Genomic DNA, 16694 nt, shown 5'->3' on the forward strand with positions numbered 1-16694 from the left:
TGAAATAATTAAAAAAAATTGAAGTGGGGCTTCGCACTATATTTGTGTCCAGCCAGGTACAGCAGGCAGGAACGGGCTGCCCCCAACCACCAGCTGCCTATTTGTACCTGGCCGGACACAACAATATAGGGAAGGCCTTTTTTTCTTAATTATTTCATGAATTTCATGAAATAATTTAAAAAAAAGTACGTGGGGCTTCGCCCTATTTTTGTGTCCAGCCAGGTACAACTAGGCAGCTGGGGGCTGGAATCTGCAGCGCAGGAAGGCCCAAGCTTTCTGGGCCCCCCCCCGCTACAAATTGCAGTCCGCAGCCACCCCGGAAAATGGCGCGTTCATAGAAGCGCCATCTTCTGGCGCTGTACCCAACTCATCCAGGGCCCTGGTGCGGTGGCTCACTGGGTAATAAAGGGGTTAGGGCCAGCTTGGTATTATCAGCTGGCCCCAAGCCCAAAATTCATGGGGTCACGCCAATATTAGACATGACCGCCATGAATTTCTAGTAAAGTATTTAAAAAAAACACAACACCCAGAATAAAGTCCTTTAATTGAAATAAAGACACAATTCTTTATTGTTCTAAATTAAACCATACTTACCATCACACCCATTACAGCTGAAGCCAACGATCTCCTGCAATAAAAGAAAAATAATAAACCAACCTCATCCTTACCTTTCCATGGTTCCCACGACAGCTTCAGCTCTGCTACATCGAGATGACTGGCTGGACCGCAGCAGAACGCTGCCATCCAGTCTGTCATCCCGCAGACACTGAGAAGCGCAGGCATGCTTGCGCTCCTCACTGTCTCGCTGTGACGGCATCCAGATGAGCCGAGGTCATGTCCAATGAACTCGGCTCACCTCATGCATGTCACTGACAGCGTGGGAAAATTCTCACGCTGAAGTGCTGAGTGCAGGAGAATTCTCCCACGCTGTCAGTGATGTGCATGAGGTGAGCTCATGTCCAATGAACTCAGCTCACCTCCTGCACGTCACTGACAGCGTGGGAAAATTCTCCTGCAATCAGCGCTTCAGCGTGAGAATTTTCCCACGCTGTCAGTGACGTGCATGAGGTGAGCCGAGTTCATTGGACATGAACTCGGCTCATCTGGATGTCGTCACAGAGAGACGCTGAGCAGCGCAAGCAAGCCTGCGCTTCTCAGTGTCTGCGGGATGACAGGCTGGATGGCAGCGTTCTGCTGCGGTCCAGCCTGTCATCTCGATGTAGCAGAGCTGAAGCTGTCGTGGGAACCATGGAAAGGTAAGGATGAGGTTGCTTTATTATTTTTCTTTTATTGCAGGAGATCGTTGGCTTCAGCTGGAATGGGCGTGATGGTAAGTATGGTTTAATTTAGAACAATAAAGGATTGTGTCTTTATTTCAATTAAAGGACTTTATTCTGGGTGTTTGTGTTTTTTTTAACTTTGACTATGGGGTTAGTAATGGGGGTGTGTTATAGACGCCTCTCCATTACTAACCTGGGCTTGATGTCAGCTGGCATTATAAGCTGACATCAACCCCAACCCTATTACCCCCTGCCACCGCACCAGGGCAGCGTGGAAGAGCGAGGCTAAGTGCCAGAATTGGCGCATCCTATGAATGCGCCATTTCTGGGGCGGCTGACGGCTGGTGTTTCTAGCCTGGGAGGGGGCCCAATATTCATGGCTCCCTTCCTGGGCTATTAATATCAGCCCCCAGCTGTCTGCCTAGCCTTTGCTAGCTATTAAATTAGGGGGGACCCCACGTCATTTTTTTGGGGGGGTCCCCCATTTTAATAGCTAGTAAAGGCTATGTATTCAGCTGGGGGCTGATATTAGTAGCCTGGGAAGCTCCGTGGGTATTACCCCCTTCCCAGGCTTCAAACATCTGTCCCAGCCGTCTGCTTAACCTCCGCTAGAGCCTAAAATTAAGGGGAACCCCACGCCAATTTTTTTAATAATAAATCCTTTATTTTAATACTAAATGACAAGTACAGTAACCAACACTATCACTGTACTTCATATATATGTGACTGACATGTTTCTATCTATCTAATCTATGTGTGATGCTCTGTCTTTCTGTTCTAAATTGTCGGGTACCGCTGCTGAATTGCCGGCCGGCTTTTTTAAAGAGACAGTGCATGAAAACACTATTATTTTTTTAAATAAATCCTTTACACTAAATGACAAGTACAGTAAGCAACACTATCACTGTACTTATTATATATGTGACTGACATGTTTCTATCTATCTAATCTATGTGTGAAGCTCTATTCTTTCTGTTCTAAATTGTCGGGTACAGATGCTGAATTGCCGGCCGGCTTTTTTAAAGAGACGGTGCATGAAAACACTAATATTTTTTTTAATAAATCCTTTACACTAAATGACAAGTGCAGTAACCAAAATTGTCACTGTGCTTCTTATATGTGTGACTGACATGTTTCTATCTATCTAATCTATGTGTGATGCTCTATTCCTTCTTGTCTAAATTGTCGGGTACCGGTGTATGCCGCTGCTGAATTTGCCGGCCGGCTTTTTTAAAGAGAGTGTCTTCTGAGCAGTTTGTCAGCTTTTGGACACCTTTGCAGGTGTTTTCTATGTGTTTCTATGTGTTTTTGTTTGCCTGCCATTGGTTTTAACGGTGTTCGACGGTGTTCTAAGGTGTTCGACGAACAGTTCGACGAACAGTTCCTCGAACATCCCGGTGTTCGACGAACCGAACCGAACCCGAACACTACGGGGGTGGCTCAACACTAGTAATAATACCTGTGCTACACTTCTACCAACAGCCAGAAGACTCTCCACTGCAAGTAGGACCCGTAAGTTCCCGGAAGAGCCTGCTCAGGAAGAATCCCCGGAAGAAGGATCACCGGTAGAAGCAGAGCCAGTAGGCCCAGTAACCAGTGTACTTGCCAGTCCCGTAGAGAGGTTAAGGCAGTCTTGCAGTCCACCAACACATAGAGCAGAAAATAGCGCAAGCATCCACACTACACGCGTTCCAGTACTACGTAGGTCATCGCGTAGCACAAAAGGCCAGACCCCTGTCAGATATAGGGAGTGAGTAGAGAAAGACTGACAGTGTAAATAGTTACCCAGCAGGGTATTGCATAATGTTTATTGTATAAACTGAAATTAAATATATGTGTTTATTTAGTTACCCGTAAGGGTATATATAAAGACTTGTAGGCTGAGGACTGTGAGCAGCCCAAAAACTGTCATGTACATAGTTGCACTCCCTGGAGTGTCCCTTAAGTGACCACGGAACAAAAACCCGTTTGGCGTGGCCGAAGACGTGGTCCGGCACCTGGATCACCTATGCCCTGTAGCCACGCCCAGGGCCTACGTTGAGGGTTTTCAGGCGGGTCCCTCATGTTCCTTCATCGGTAAAATGGACACCAGGTTACGGGACTTGCTGTAACTGAATTGTTATTATTGTATTATAATGTTACCTGTAACATTCAAGAAAAGTGCCTCCCATAAAGGGAAGAAATGTTATTATTTTAACTTTGAGAAAAATGCTTCAGTCCAGGAGTACTGAGTTTTACTAGGGGGGGGGATGTGGCGCCCTGCTGTGCATTGGTGCCACAGAACCCAGAAGGGTGCATGGATGGACTTCTCCACAAGAGGCCCTCACACATTCACACACCTCCACCCTACCACCGCAGACCAGCAGAGGGAACCTGTTAGGGATATATAAAGGGAGGGTGGAGGCAGGTAGTTCAGTTGATTAGTTCCTGCTTAAGAGACAGAGAGGGACAGAGCTCAGAGTTAAGCAGAGAGCGTGCTGACGCTCAGAGAGCAGCAAAGAGGCAGCAAGCTGGCTGCTGTGCTTAGGCGAGCCAAGGCCTACAGCACGTGTGAAGGCCTAGTGAGGGCCTTGAGTGGGCTGAAGGCGAGAGGAGAAGGAAGAAGTAGCAAGGGGGCAGAGGAGCATACCAGGCTCACCCCGATATATATACCGGACACCGGGTCCGCGCCTACAGGGACTCCTTATACCCAGTAGGAACCACCGGAACCCCTGGAGAACTACAGGTCCCAGGTTCACCAAACGCTGATTACAGTACCAGGGCTAGGAGTCACGGAGGTCCCAGAGTCCAGAGAGAGTGATCTCCAAAGAGAAGGCCCTACCACAAGGTCAGCAGGTGCTAAGAGAGACAGTAACCAAGCTAGGCCTAGCTCCAGGCAGGTCAGAAGCTTAGAGAAGAAAGCAACGGATCAGGAGGCCCTATACCCGCTCACTGGGGAGAGTCCAGAAGTGCGCCCTTTGCCTGGAGTACCCTGGACCGTGCCTGCAACATCACCAGTAAAGGTACTGAAGCTTACCCCGTGTGAGTGTCCGTCTTTCTTCCGGGACCGTCCTGCCGTCTCTCCCCTGCACTACCATCCATTACACCCCACGCTGCTCTGCAGCTAGCTCTACCTGTGGAGAGCCACACCATCCCTGCTGCCATAACACCAGCTCCAGAGGATTGCTCCGCAGCGGCGGCTCCCTCTAGCCGCAATCCATAGGTGGCGTCATGAACATTTTCCCAAATCCCCTATAAATCTCCCCCTTTTTACTTACCGCCCTGGGTCACGGACTGGGCCAGCTACCGTGATATCCCCCAGCAACCAGAGGCCCGGCTGCCGAGTACCCCATGGCCCAGGGGGCGCGTCATGTCACTACCAGATGTAGCTTTGTCAGGGGTGGTCAGCCAAATGTCAGTGAAGTCAAATATTTATTGTAAGTGCACTTACAGATAATTCGGTAAACGCCATTACATGTGCGCGGTATCAGCAGCGCATCGTGGATAGGTCGCTGGGAAAATAATTGCCCACGCGCAAGACATATGAACCGGAAGATATCATGTGTACCATGGAAGGGGAATGCGTTCCAGCGTTGAACGAACAGAAAATTGAAGTGCGTTCCATGAGTGTCCATGCATTCCATACATGAATGTCAGATTACGCCGATAGAAAAAACAAATAAAATGACGTTAAATATGAATCACCCAAGAAGGCTGTAAAGAGAAAAGAGCATGTAAGGTGAGAGTGACAGAACTAGAACAAGAATATAAATTGAAGGTTTACATTAATTGCAAAACACGCAGTGAGATAAAAGCTTTAACTTGTTCTTGCCCTAAGGTTTATATGGGGCAAACTTCCAAGAACTACGGAGACACATACTGTATTATAACATGTGTCCAGCATCAATCTTGCCAGACAGGACCTGGCCAAAGGGAAAACTCTTTCCTTGGTGGCCGCCCATTTTTTGCAAGCCCATTGTGATAAAACTTGTGGTGTGAATGTTTGTGGATTACAAAAGATTCCAGTGAACATCCGACATTGCGACCATCAGGGGGAATTGTTCAGGTTTGAATCCAGATGGATTTTTAAATAGAATTCAGTAGCCCTTGTGAGCTTTAATGAGGATTTGCTTTTCTCTGGTTTTCTCATGGCTAAATTTGGGTTGTCCCTTGTCTTTAAGATTTCCCAGGTCCTAGGACCGCTGCACTCTTTGATCCAATATGCGGCACTTGATAGTCATTATATCATACACTAAGCTGTGACTATTAGGGTGGGCTGTTTAGATGAGCATCTAGATGTATCTATAAATTAATCAAATTAGCCACGTGGGATTTTATGTGGATCTGCTGTTTTTTTGGTCTGACCTTCTACTTGACTTAAAGATGGCCCAGGTTACACAACCTGTGCACTCTTTGATCCAACATTTAGTCATTTTAATTTGTTATGCTCTTTACACATTTAGATTTTCATTTTAAGTTTTTTTATTTTGGTTGGGTTTATTATATAACCTTTTTGACCGTATGTCTGTACTTACTAACACTTGTGTTTGTGTGCTTTGTGATTACCCACCTCTGGCCACTTTTACATTAATTAGACATATATAAATATGAAAATATATATATATTTTATATTTTTTAATCTTAATTTCTTTCCTAAATATTTATTATTTTTTGCCCCCCACTTTGCACTATTGCATTTTTTCTTTTGCACCTGTCACTTGCACTCGCACCTTGCACTTTCACTTTGTTTACTACCTAGCTTTGTTTTTTTACTTGCTCTTTTCTCTTTACGGCCTTCTTAGGTGATTCACATTTACCGCCCTTCTATTTGTTTTTTCTGTTAGTGTAATACGACATTTTCCGCTGGCATTGGCAGACCGCTCACCCGCTCAGCCCGGTTGTGACCTCTGCGACCGTGATCATTACACCCCTTTATTGGCACCATTCTATGTCTATGTTCTTGTAGGACTAATGGCCGCACTATTTTTTTTAGGTATTTATATTCTCGCTATGGTATATTATTATTTATTATAGATAATACAATTTATTTTCATTTTATTTTTATTATTATTTATTTAGGCTTGATATTTTTTATTATGATATCTGGCACTTTGCATTGATTATTGCTATTAGCATTTACACGGTGCTATTTGCCATTATGAGTATCTATAAACCTTTTTACTTTAGTAATTAATTCCTTCTGATCAGTCGTAATCTATAACTTAATCAGGGATGTGTCCTTCTGTCTGAAGCCTCTATAGACTGCACACGTGCACTGCACCTGCGCAGTGTGGCGGAAGACAGAACACATCCAGACCTGGAGGAGGATGAGGAGTGTGGCGCCTGAGATAGCGGTATGCGTAGTAGCTGACCACATACCGCGAACTCCGGCGCCATGAGGACATACCGGAGAGTAAGTATGGATGAGGAGTGTGGCGCCGGAGTCAGCACCTGTGCACATAGCGTGATCTATGGTGCCATTTTGTTGAGAACAAATTTGCAGTGTCTTCAACAAAATGGCACCGGATAGCGCGATATGTGCACACGCTGATTCCAGCTCCATTTTATTTAAATATTTACCTCAGTCCAAACCTGGGTGCACTGTTCCATCCCAAGCCCATGTGGCGCCCCTGCGGGTTCAGTCGCCACAGAGGTACTGCATCTCACCCAGAGGTGTGGTATCTCACTCTCAGGTAAGGAAGGAGTACTGCCCGGGACCCTAACACCTGCATCCAACACTACCCTACTCCAGACCAGCAGGAGGGGCAAGATGTGTCACTTTCCTGCTGAGCCCTGTCCCTGGCTGGAGTGGGGGGAACCAAAGTAGGGGGAACCATGTAGTGGGTGTGGGTGGAGGAAGCAAATCAGGGGAGCACTTGTTAGGAATAGTATAAAGAGGGAAGCCATCTTGGGTGTGAAAGTTCAGTCAGAGGAGGACAGTGAGAGGAGCAGGAGCTCTGTAGGAGCTCTGCTCAGGAGGAGGGCCTAGCCAGAGAGGCCCAAGACTGAAGAGAGAGAGGAGCAGGAGAAAGGCTCCAGGAGTGAAGAAAGGATCCCAGAGGTACGGACAGTGCTGGAGGCCACCCGTACGCCCGAGTCTACCAGGCGGTGGAGGGATCGGGTCGCAGAGGGGACTGGCCCCTAACTAGTGAGAATTACAATATTCAACTAGGTAACCGGAGGCTGCAGCATTTCAGGTGCTGCAGCCACAAGCCACATCTATCTCACCAAGAAGGTGGCCATAGAGGACCCAGGGGACAGAGAAGACGTCACCCGGCAAGGTCCGCGGTCACTGGATTGGGACACTAGGTGTGAGGTGCAGGGAGACGGCCAGAAGGAACACACAGAAGGGGGTCCCGTTATGTACTCCGGAGGTACCTGAGGGTTGGCTGAGCCCCTGCCCTGTGAACGCAGCACGACATGGGAAGTTATGATCTGCAGTTGTAACCAGGGGCAAAGTAAGAACTGTAAGTAAATCCGGAAGACTGCACCCCACTGTCTCTGTCAATTATTACTGCTGCGCCATCACCCCCTGCACTACACTGTACCACGAGTGCTACTTCCATAACAGCAACATCTGCACTGCCCTGGAGCTAAGCTCTGCCTGTGGAGAGCTGAACCAACTCTGCTGTATTCACACCAGCTCTAGAGGACCTGCTCCGCAGCGGCGGCTCCCTTTAGCCGCATACCACAGGTGGCATCACGAACTGTATATAAGAACTTTAATTCCCCTGTAAATAACCCCTTTTATTTGGCTGCCCTGGGTCACAGACCGGGTCACCGCCACTGCGACATCTCCCCTAGCAACGACCGGCCCGACACCGAGTACCCCACAGCCCAGGGGGCGCGTTACCTACTCACCTGCCCGCTGTCTCCATCTGCCCACTGTCTCCGTTCGCACTGACTGCATTGGTGGAGGAGGGACTTGTGCCAATTTACCTGTGCTCCAAGCTGAGCACTTACATAACGGTTTCCATCTAAATCTACGTGATTTGAATGAAACCCCAGAAGGATTCTATCACTAATGAGGCAGCAGAGTTACTCTAGACTATGTGTGGCTTCTGTTCGGTGGTTTCCGGCATTTGAGAGGTGCACAAAGGAGTGGCTGACCGTGCTTTTATGCATGCCTAAAAAAATGGACATTGCCAGATTACAGGTCAGACGTTGTCCATGGTGCCTCCATCTGCCTTATTATAGGGAGTCTTGCATCGGGGGTTCTGTCTGAATCTCGTACTTCAGAGATTTACACGGAAACCCCGGTGTAAGCCCTCAGAGCAGAGCACAGGATAAATGTGACCCGAGCCTTACTGCAATCTTTGGGAGGCAGAATGAACAAATCAGCAGCAGGTGAAGAATTGTTTTTATTTATTTTTTACGTCGTTCCTCGTGCAGTATAAGTGATTTGACGATTTTATTCTTTGGGTGTGTGCGATTACAGCAGTTCCAGATTTATACTGTTTTTTGGCTCTGTCAAACACTAAAATTTTTTTTTTTTAACAAAAAAAAGTGTTTGCATCTCCATATTTTACTTTACATACTTTATTCTTCAGGTCAGTACAAGTACAGCGATACCACATTTACTGCATATCATTTTTTTCATGTTTTGTCGCTTCTACACAATAAAAACAACTTAATAGAAATGTTTTTGTATCGCTCTATTCTGAGAGTTATAACTTTTTTATTTTTCCAGTGATGGAGCTGTATGGTTGCTGCTTTTTTGCATGACAACATGACGTTGTCAGCTATATCATTTTTATTTGCATCCGTCTTTTTGATCATGTTTTATGATGAAAAAAACATAGTTTTTTCCTCGTTTTTATTTTTTTTATTTTTTTACGGTGTTCACTGTAGGGGTTTACTAGTGTGACAGTTTTATAGATTTGGTCATTCCAAATCTATATGTATACTTTATTCTTGTTTTAACATAAATGTGTGTTTTTATTGGTGTAATATTTTTGTTCTTTATTTTGTGTGCATTTTTGGTTTTTTTCAACAATTTTTTCAATCTTTTTGTTAACTTTTTTTTTTACTGTTTTACTTAGTCCCTCTATTATTACTCTGATCACTGGTCTCATGCAATGCAATACAGATGCACTGCAATGCATGAGACATGTGATAATACACAGACAGATAGCCTGTTAGACCCTGCCTATGGCTGGGTCTAAAAGGCCATCATTCCTGACACACAGGAGGTCATTGTTTGACCTTTGAGTGCCATGACAACCATTGATTCTCCATGATTTTTTGGCGGAGGTGCTGATGGGGGTCAGAGAGGGAAACAGCTCCCTCTCACAACCTTCTAAATGTGAACGCTATCGATAGTGGCATCAGGAGGGTTAATCAGCCAGAGGCGGTTTGGGCAATGGTCCTTGCTGTTATTACAGGAGCTCAGCTGTCAGCTGAGCCAAGCTCCCAGTGGTGATTGTGCAGGGTATTGCTAATGTTTAGGCACTTCCTGCTGATTAGTCAGATTGCCTAACCGATCACCGTGATCAGAGAGTGGGGACAGCTGAAACGAGTCCCAGCATCTCTAGCCTTGCCGGTCAGCTGTCAGTGATTACTGCCAGCACAGAGCAGTCGCTGTGTGTTTTCACACAGTGGAAGCTCACGTACAATGACTGGCACAGCACGTCATGCTGCGAGAACTGTCACCTTGTCGTGACATACTATACCTGTCATTCGACGTTAAAAGGTTAAGCCCAAAATAGTTTTGATTATTTAGAGGTGGTATCAACATTTCTGTGTTTACTGGACGATACAATGGGGTAGATTTGTCAAGCTAAATGGGCCAGAATTCTGGAGCAATTTGCACTGTCACGTTTAGTACATTGTATGGCATAAATGATAACGAACTGCCTAATATTTCAACCAAAATCAGGCTACGTATAATAAATACTCCATAGGAAAAGTCTTTATGTCCAGAAAAGAAATCTGTTCCATAATATCTTCTTTTTTTCCAGTGAATAGGTAGGGATAGGAGAACAAACAAGCAGCTACTTGAGAACAAGGCTTCAAACAACCATACAATAGAAACACGTCACCACTTCTGTATTTATCACCCACTCCTGGTTTTAGCTTACAAATACTGATGTAAAATACTGACCAAATACTGAACATGGCTGAAGTTGTATTGTGCTAATGGGAATCCCATTTTCAGTTGTCCCCTAGTGACTGGTGGTCCTATTCCTATATAATCTTGTTTTTTCCTGAGATTTAGTTACAAAACAGCATTTTTTTACCAATTTTAGAACAGATTCAAAACGTCAGCGAAGAACAAGCCGGAAGCTTTTATCCAACTTTTCCAGGTCTCCGAGAGGAACTATTTGCTTCTCATGGGGCAAAGAAGAAGAAAAACTGTTTCTTTGTGCCTGGAACAGTTCTTCTAAGGCCACTATCAGTATTTGGTCAGTATTCGGTCAGTATTTTTTCACAGGAGTGGGAGACAAAACCTGGAGTGCGTGATAAATGCAGAACTGGTGACTTGTTTCTATTATACCTTTGCTCTGATTGTTCCTCACCTGGATTTGGCTCCCACTATGCTGACCGAATACTGACCAAATACTGATAGTGGGGCCGTGGCCTAACAATGCCACAATCTTAGCCATGAAAAAATCTTATATCTCTCCTATAATCAGTTCCAGCTTTACTTTTTTGATTCAAGTGATGTTAATGCTAAAAAGCCTCCAGCTAGGATTAGGTACAATCTCTACCTTTAATATATTTTACTAGGAATCCTAAATAGATGGCATAATCAGGGTTGAGAAAGAAATTGGCAGCTGTTCACTATAGATTTAAAGGGCCACTGTCGTTTCAAGAAACTTTTCATAACTCAATAATACAAGTAAATATAAATATTATTAATTAAATGATACTAATTAATGTAGTATATCTTATCAGAGAAATAAGCTTCTTTCTGAACTTGTGAGTCACTTTTTACCGCTTCCTTCTGCCTCTTGAACCCTTCATTAGCTATAAAAAGCATCTAGAATTTATTTTGGGGCTAACAAAGATAGACTGCAAGCTCACATAGAATTATATGGAGAGGTGAGAGGCAAGAGGAGGGAGGAGTAGAAAGAAAGAGAGAGAAGCACATGCACAAATTGACCCCTGCTGATGTTTTCCATCAAGTTTTTTTCTCACTCATTCACAGCTACACTGCTCAGTACTAGTGTACAATGGCCTTCATGCTACTGATTCATGAACTACATAGAGACAAGAGAGCAGGAATCCCTCATGTATGTGTGTGTAGTGTATGGGAGACATTATAGCATCTAGTCTCCATCCACTAGCTCAGAGATAACTGAAAATTAGAGAGAGAGCCAACAGAGGGGAAAACTGGTGAAAAATTCAGGATATAAGTCATATATTGGTCAGGAATAGTGTTATTCCTCATGTTCACACAAATGACGCACCCCTGGGCCTGTGTCGCGCAGCGTTGTGCACGCGGGAGCTTACCCGGAGCCGGATCTGTTGAGGGTTGTAGTCTCGTGGCGGTGACCCGGTCCGTGCCCAGGGAGTCAGACTAAGTGGCGCTGTATTAGTGGTAGATGTTGTACGACTACGCCACCCGTTGAATGCAGCGAAGGAGCCGCCGCTGCAGGGCAGACCGCTGAGGCCGGTGGTAGGATTGTGCAGCGTGATAGTATCACCCCCAACGGGAGGGGTATGGCCTCAGGGCAGCCGACGTGGATGATGGGGGTAGCAGGAACCACTCGGAGACGGTACGGTGTAGTTCAGGGTCTTTACTGGTGACAAAGATAGACCCTCCCGGAGTACTGGCTAGCGATTGGGGCCTGGTCAGTCCTTGAGCAGATGGGATCTCCCCTGGCCAGGCGGAGTTGTAGGCCTCCCAAACTAACTGTACTCTTCTGGCTACCTGGCTAGAGGCGGGTATAAGTAGCCCACGTCCCTGAGTGTACCGTGTGGTGCTCACCCGTATGGCCGGTGACTCGGGGCCTTCTAGTAGCTTCCGCTCCACGACGGCGGTGCTGGTCCCACGCGTGTGACCGTGCCTTCGGGTTTCTTGGCCAGAGGACCTGAAATCCCCTGCCGGTCGGTTTCTGCTGCTGGATAGGAGTTAGTCCCCACAGCCTCGGACTCCGGGTCCGGTGATAGCTTCTCAGTCAGGGCGAGCTCTGCAGCTGCCAGCCCCTGACTCTTTGTAGTACTGCTCCCACAGAGCTCCTGTTGTTTCTTCCTATGCTGCTTCTCTTCTCTGTCTCTACTTCTTCTCTACTCACTAACCCTGCCTCAGCCCTAGGTTTATATAGGGGAAGTTCTTCCCCTCCCAGGACTGGGCAGGAGGTGTGGAATGCACAGGATCCCTGACCAAGAGACCTCCCACCTGCTCTCAGACATAACATTGCCGTTACTGTGGAAACCAGACCCCTGGGGTGCCACATTCCCCCCTAGTGAAATTTAGTACTCCGGGACTAAACATATTTTTAGAAAAACATAACAAGGTATAAACAATAATAATACAATAAGAAAAACACATAAAGATGGTTACGGCATGTCCGCAACCGGGTGCAGTCTTTGAAGAAAAGCAAGGTGTCCATTTCACCAAAACAGGGAGACGTAACCAGGTAGGGGTCTGTCCTGCCCCGAGTCCTTAACAGTCTTTAGTCCATTCCTAGGTTACGCTCCAACCATGTACAAGGATTCCCGGTAAATCCACCAAGGACTCCTATAAATAACTAGAAACACATAATTATACACAAGCAACAAGAAAAACAGGTAACCACAAATAAAACAATTTATACACTTCAAATCCTCCAACGTGCGGGTAACTGGCCTCTAGTGGCCCTAGTGGACCTACGGAGCTGACTGTCTAGCCCTGAACTACAGGGTGTAGGAGCTGTCAAGGGTAAACTGGGCAGCTGTCTACCGGCTCTTTGGCTCACTAGGGGTACGGCAGGCTCACTATAAGCAGAGGGTTGATCCTCCTGTTCTGCTTGTGTGGAGTCTTCTGCCTCCTGGACCGGCTGCTCTTCCAGCTCTACCTGTTGCTCCGTAGGCACTTGGGATGCTGGTTGGAGGAACGTGAGGACGGGTACCACAACTGCACCATTGACTTGAGTCCAGGACCGAGGGAAGTCTCCGAGCACAGTACTAACCATATCCTCCCTTTTCTCTACGGGTCGATGGTCTTCTTGTTCCTCTTCAGGGTTCCGTAGCTGTTCAGGACACTTCTTCAGGTGATCCCGGGATACAATGGCTATGGTCTCCCCTCCGTCTTTACTGATGGTACAGACTTTCGGGTTCTCGTGGCTTGAGGGCAGTACGGTGTACGGGTCCTTCTCCCACTGGTCGTCCAACTTGTGGAGCCGTCTTTTCCTCTTCAAGACCTGCTCTCCGGGTACCAGGGGAACAGCGGGAGCATACTGGTTGTAAGTTTTCTCTTGTCTTTCCCTAGCCTGACAGAGACTTCGCTCCACGCTCTCCTGTACTTTCCGGTACTGCTGCTGCCTCTCTGTGTCCCAGTCTGCTTCTGGTGAAGTGTCCTCGGGTGTCAGGACTCCCATTTCCAGGTCAACAGGTAACTTACCAGGTCTCGCCCTCATTAGGTAAGCCGGGGTACAGTTGGTGGAACCTACCGGGATGTGGTTGTATAGGTCCACCAGATCGGGCAGCTTCTCAGGCCACAGACTGCGTTCTTCCAGGGGCAACGTTTTCAGGAGATCCATTACCACCTGGTTCATTTTCTCACAAAGTCCATTAGTTTGCGGATGATAGGGTGTCGTCCTTATCTTCCGGCAGCCATACAGATTGCAGAATTCCTGGAAGACCTCCGCTTCAAAGGCAGGTCCCTGGTCCGTCAGCACTTGGTCCGGGTACCTGTGTGGACGGCAGAAGTGCTGCTGGAAGGCTCTAGCTGCTGTTTGAGCCGTTAAGTCCTTAACGGGGACGACAACCAAGAACCGGGAGTAATGATCCACAATGGTTAACGCGTAGACGTAGCCACTTCTGCTTGGGGTCAGTTTTACATGATCCAAGGCTACCAGTTCCAACGGCTGCCGGGTGACGATGGACTGCAGGGGAGTCTTCTGGCTGGCACGGTCCTTCCTTCTTAGGTTGCACGGACCACAGTCTCTGCACCACCTCTCGATGGTTCCCCTCATGCCTACCCAGTGGAACCGCCCACGCAGCAGGAACTCCAGCTTCTTCCATCCGAAGTGTCCAGCCCCGTCGTGGTATGCCTCCATCACCATGGCTGCGTCTCTCCGTGGCACCACTACTTGCCAGATTAGTTCATGCGTCCGGGAGTTAACCATTCTGCGGCACAACTTCCCCTTGTAAAGGAACAGTCGACTTTTCTCAGCCCACAGTTGCTTGGCTTCCTCCGGAGCGTCTGGGTCAAGGCGAGCCTCTGGCCGAGTCAGCATCTCCTTTACCAGCCGGACGGCAGGGTCACTGTCTTGCGTTTCCTCCCAGTTGTAGTGAGGCAAGGGGTTAAACGTAGCGGCTTGCTTACTCCTTACCCGATGGGAATACTGGATAGTCCCATGACGGTGGAACGCGGGGAGTTCGACTTCTTCCAGTCCCTCTGGATCTTCTCCTACGTCCGGTAGGTTTGGCATCCTGGACAGGGCGTCCGCGTTGGTATTGGAGCGTCCTGCCCGGTATTTGATTGTGAACTCGTAGTTGGACAGACGGGCCATCCATCTCTGCTCTAGGGCACCGAGTCTTGCCGTGTCCAGGTGTGTCAACGGGTTGTTATCCGTGTACACGGTGAACCGGGAAGAAGCGAGGTAGTGCTTAAAGCGTTCGGTGACTGCCCACACCACTGCCAGGAACTCTAGCTTAAATGAGCTGTAATTCTCAGGGTTTCTTTCGGTGGGTCGCAGTTTTCGGCTAGCGTAAGCGATTACTCGTTCTTTCCCCTGCTGGATCTGGGACAGTATGGCTCCTAGCCCGATGTTACTTGCGTCGGTGTAGAGGATAAAGGGCTAGCTGTAATCAGGGTACGCCAGGATTTCATCCCCCGTGAGGGCCATCTTCAGCTGGCGGAAGGACACTTCTTCTAACTTCTCCCATTTGAAGGGCGGCTTCTGGTTCTTGGCCTTCCGGGACTGGCCTATCAGGAGGTCCTGCATAGGAGCTGCCTTTTTGGTGAAACCGGGGATGAATCTGCGGTAATAGCCTACCAACCCGAGGAACTGCCGCACTTCCTTTACACTGGAGGGACTTGGCCATTCCTTAATTGCGGTGATCTTATCAGGGTCGGGAGCCACTCCGTCAGCGCTCACCACGTGTCCCAGGTACTGCACCTTTGGTTTCAAGAGGTGACACTTGGAGGGTTTTACCTTTAAGCCGTAGCTTGCCAGAGCTTCGAACACTTCCGCCAGGTGTTTCAGGTGGTCCTCATAAGTCTTGGAATATACGATGACATCGTCCAGGTACAACAGGACCGTCTCGAAGTTTCTGTGGCCCAGACAGCACTCCATTAATCGTTGGAAGGTTCCCGGTGCGTTGCAGAGTCCGAATGGCATACAGGTAAACTCGCTAAGTCCCATCGGGGTGGTGAATGCGGTCTTCTCCCGGTCCGCCTCTGCTACAGGAAACTGCCAGTACCCGCTAGTGAGATCCAAGGTAGAGAAGAAGTTAGCAGATCTTAAAGCAGCCAAAGACTCCTCTATCCTTGGTAAGGGGTACGCATCCTTGTGTGTGATACGGTTAATTTTCCGGTAATCTACACACATCCTCATGGTGTTGTCTTTCTTTTTGACTAAGACTAGTGGAGCTGCCCAGGGGCTACAGCTATCCCTGATCACCCCAGCCTCCTTCATGTCCCTAAGCATCCCCTTGGCGTGTTGGTAGTGTGCAGGGGGTACGGGTCGATACCTCTCTTTTATGGGAAGATGGTCTCCCGTGGGGATGTGGTGTTCTACCCCCTTGACTCGCCCGAAGTCTAACGGGTGTTTACTAAACACTCTCTCGTACTCTTGAACCACCCGATAGACTCCCTGTTTCTGGTGTGAGGGAGTGGAGTCAGTACCCAAATGTAGTTGCTGACACCAGTCCTCCATTGTTTCTTTAGAGCCGTTACCTTCCTCCGGGGAAGATGGAGGCAAGGGTTCTACGGACTGTATGGAATTTTGATTGATGGTATACAATTTGGCTAGCGTGGCATACCGGGGCAGGTACACTTCCCTCTTCCCGATATTTATTATGCGAACGGGCACCCTCCCATGGCGTACATTGACCACCCCCCGTGCTGTCAAAATGGTGGGCCTACTGTCTGAGTAAACTGGTTCTACCATTGCCTGGTAATCTGCACCTCTCAGACCAATAGCTGCCCGGCACCAAATCATCATTTCACTTTTTGGGGGCATGGCAATAGGGAAAGGGTCACACATTCTTACGCTACCAATCTCACCACCGGAGAGTTCTATCTGTTGCCATCGGATCAGTGCCCGGATCTCTTTCTGGAGC

The 16694-nt window shown here is 47.7% G+C and overlaps 1 protein-coding gene across 1 annotated transcript in view; it reads left to right on the plus strand.

Annotated features, from left to right (window-relative positions):
* Positions 1 to 5223: 5223 nt before the first annotated feature.
* LOC141154943 (cytochrome P450 2F2-like) overlaps positions 5224 to 16694 on the plus strand; it is a 96699-nt gene continuing 85228 nt past the window's right edge. Inside the window, exon 1 of the mRNA XM_073641514.1 lies at positions 5224 to 5325. The gene's annotated coding sequence lies outside the window, so the exon portion shown is untranslated. The remainder of the gene's footprint in view (positions 5326 to 16694) is intronic.

Source organism: Phyllobates terribilis, unplaced genomic scaffold (genome assembly GCF_046119375.1).
Source record: "Phyllobates terribilis strain yellow unplaced genomic scaffold, ASM4611937v1 Scaffold_7__3_contigs__length_470593459, whole genome shotgun sequence".
NCBI classification, from domain to species: Eukaryota; Metazoa; Chordata; class Amphibia; order Anura; family Dendrobatidae; genus Phyllobates; species Phyllobates terribilis.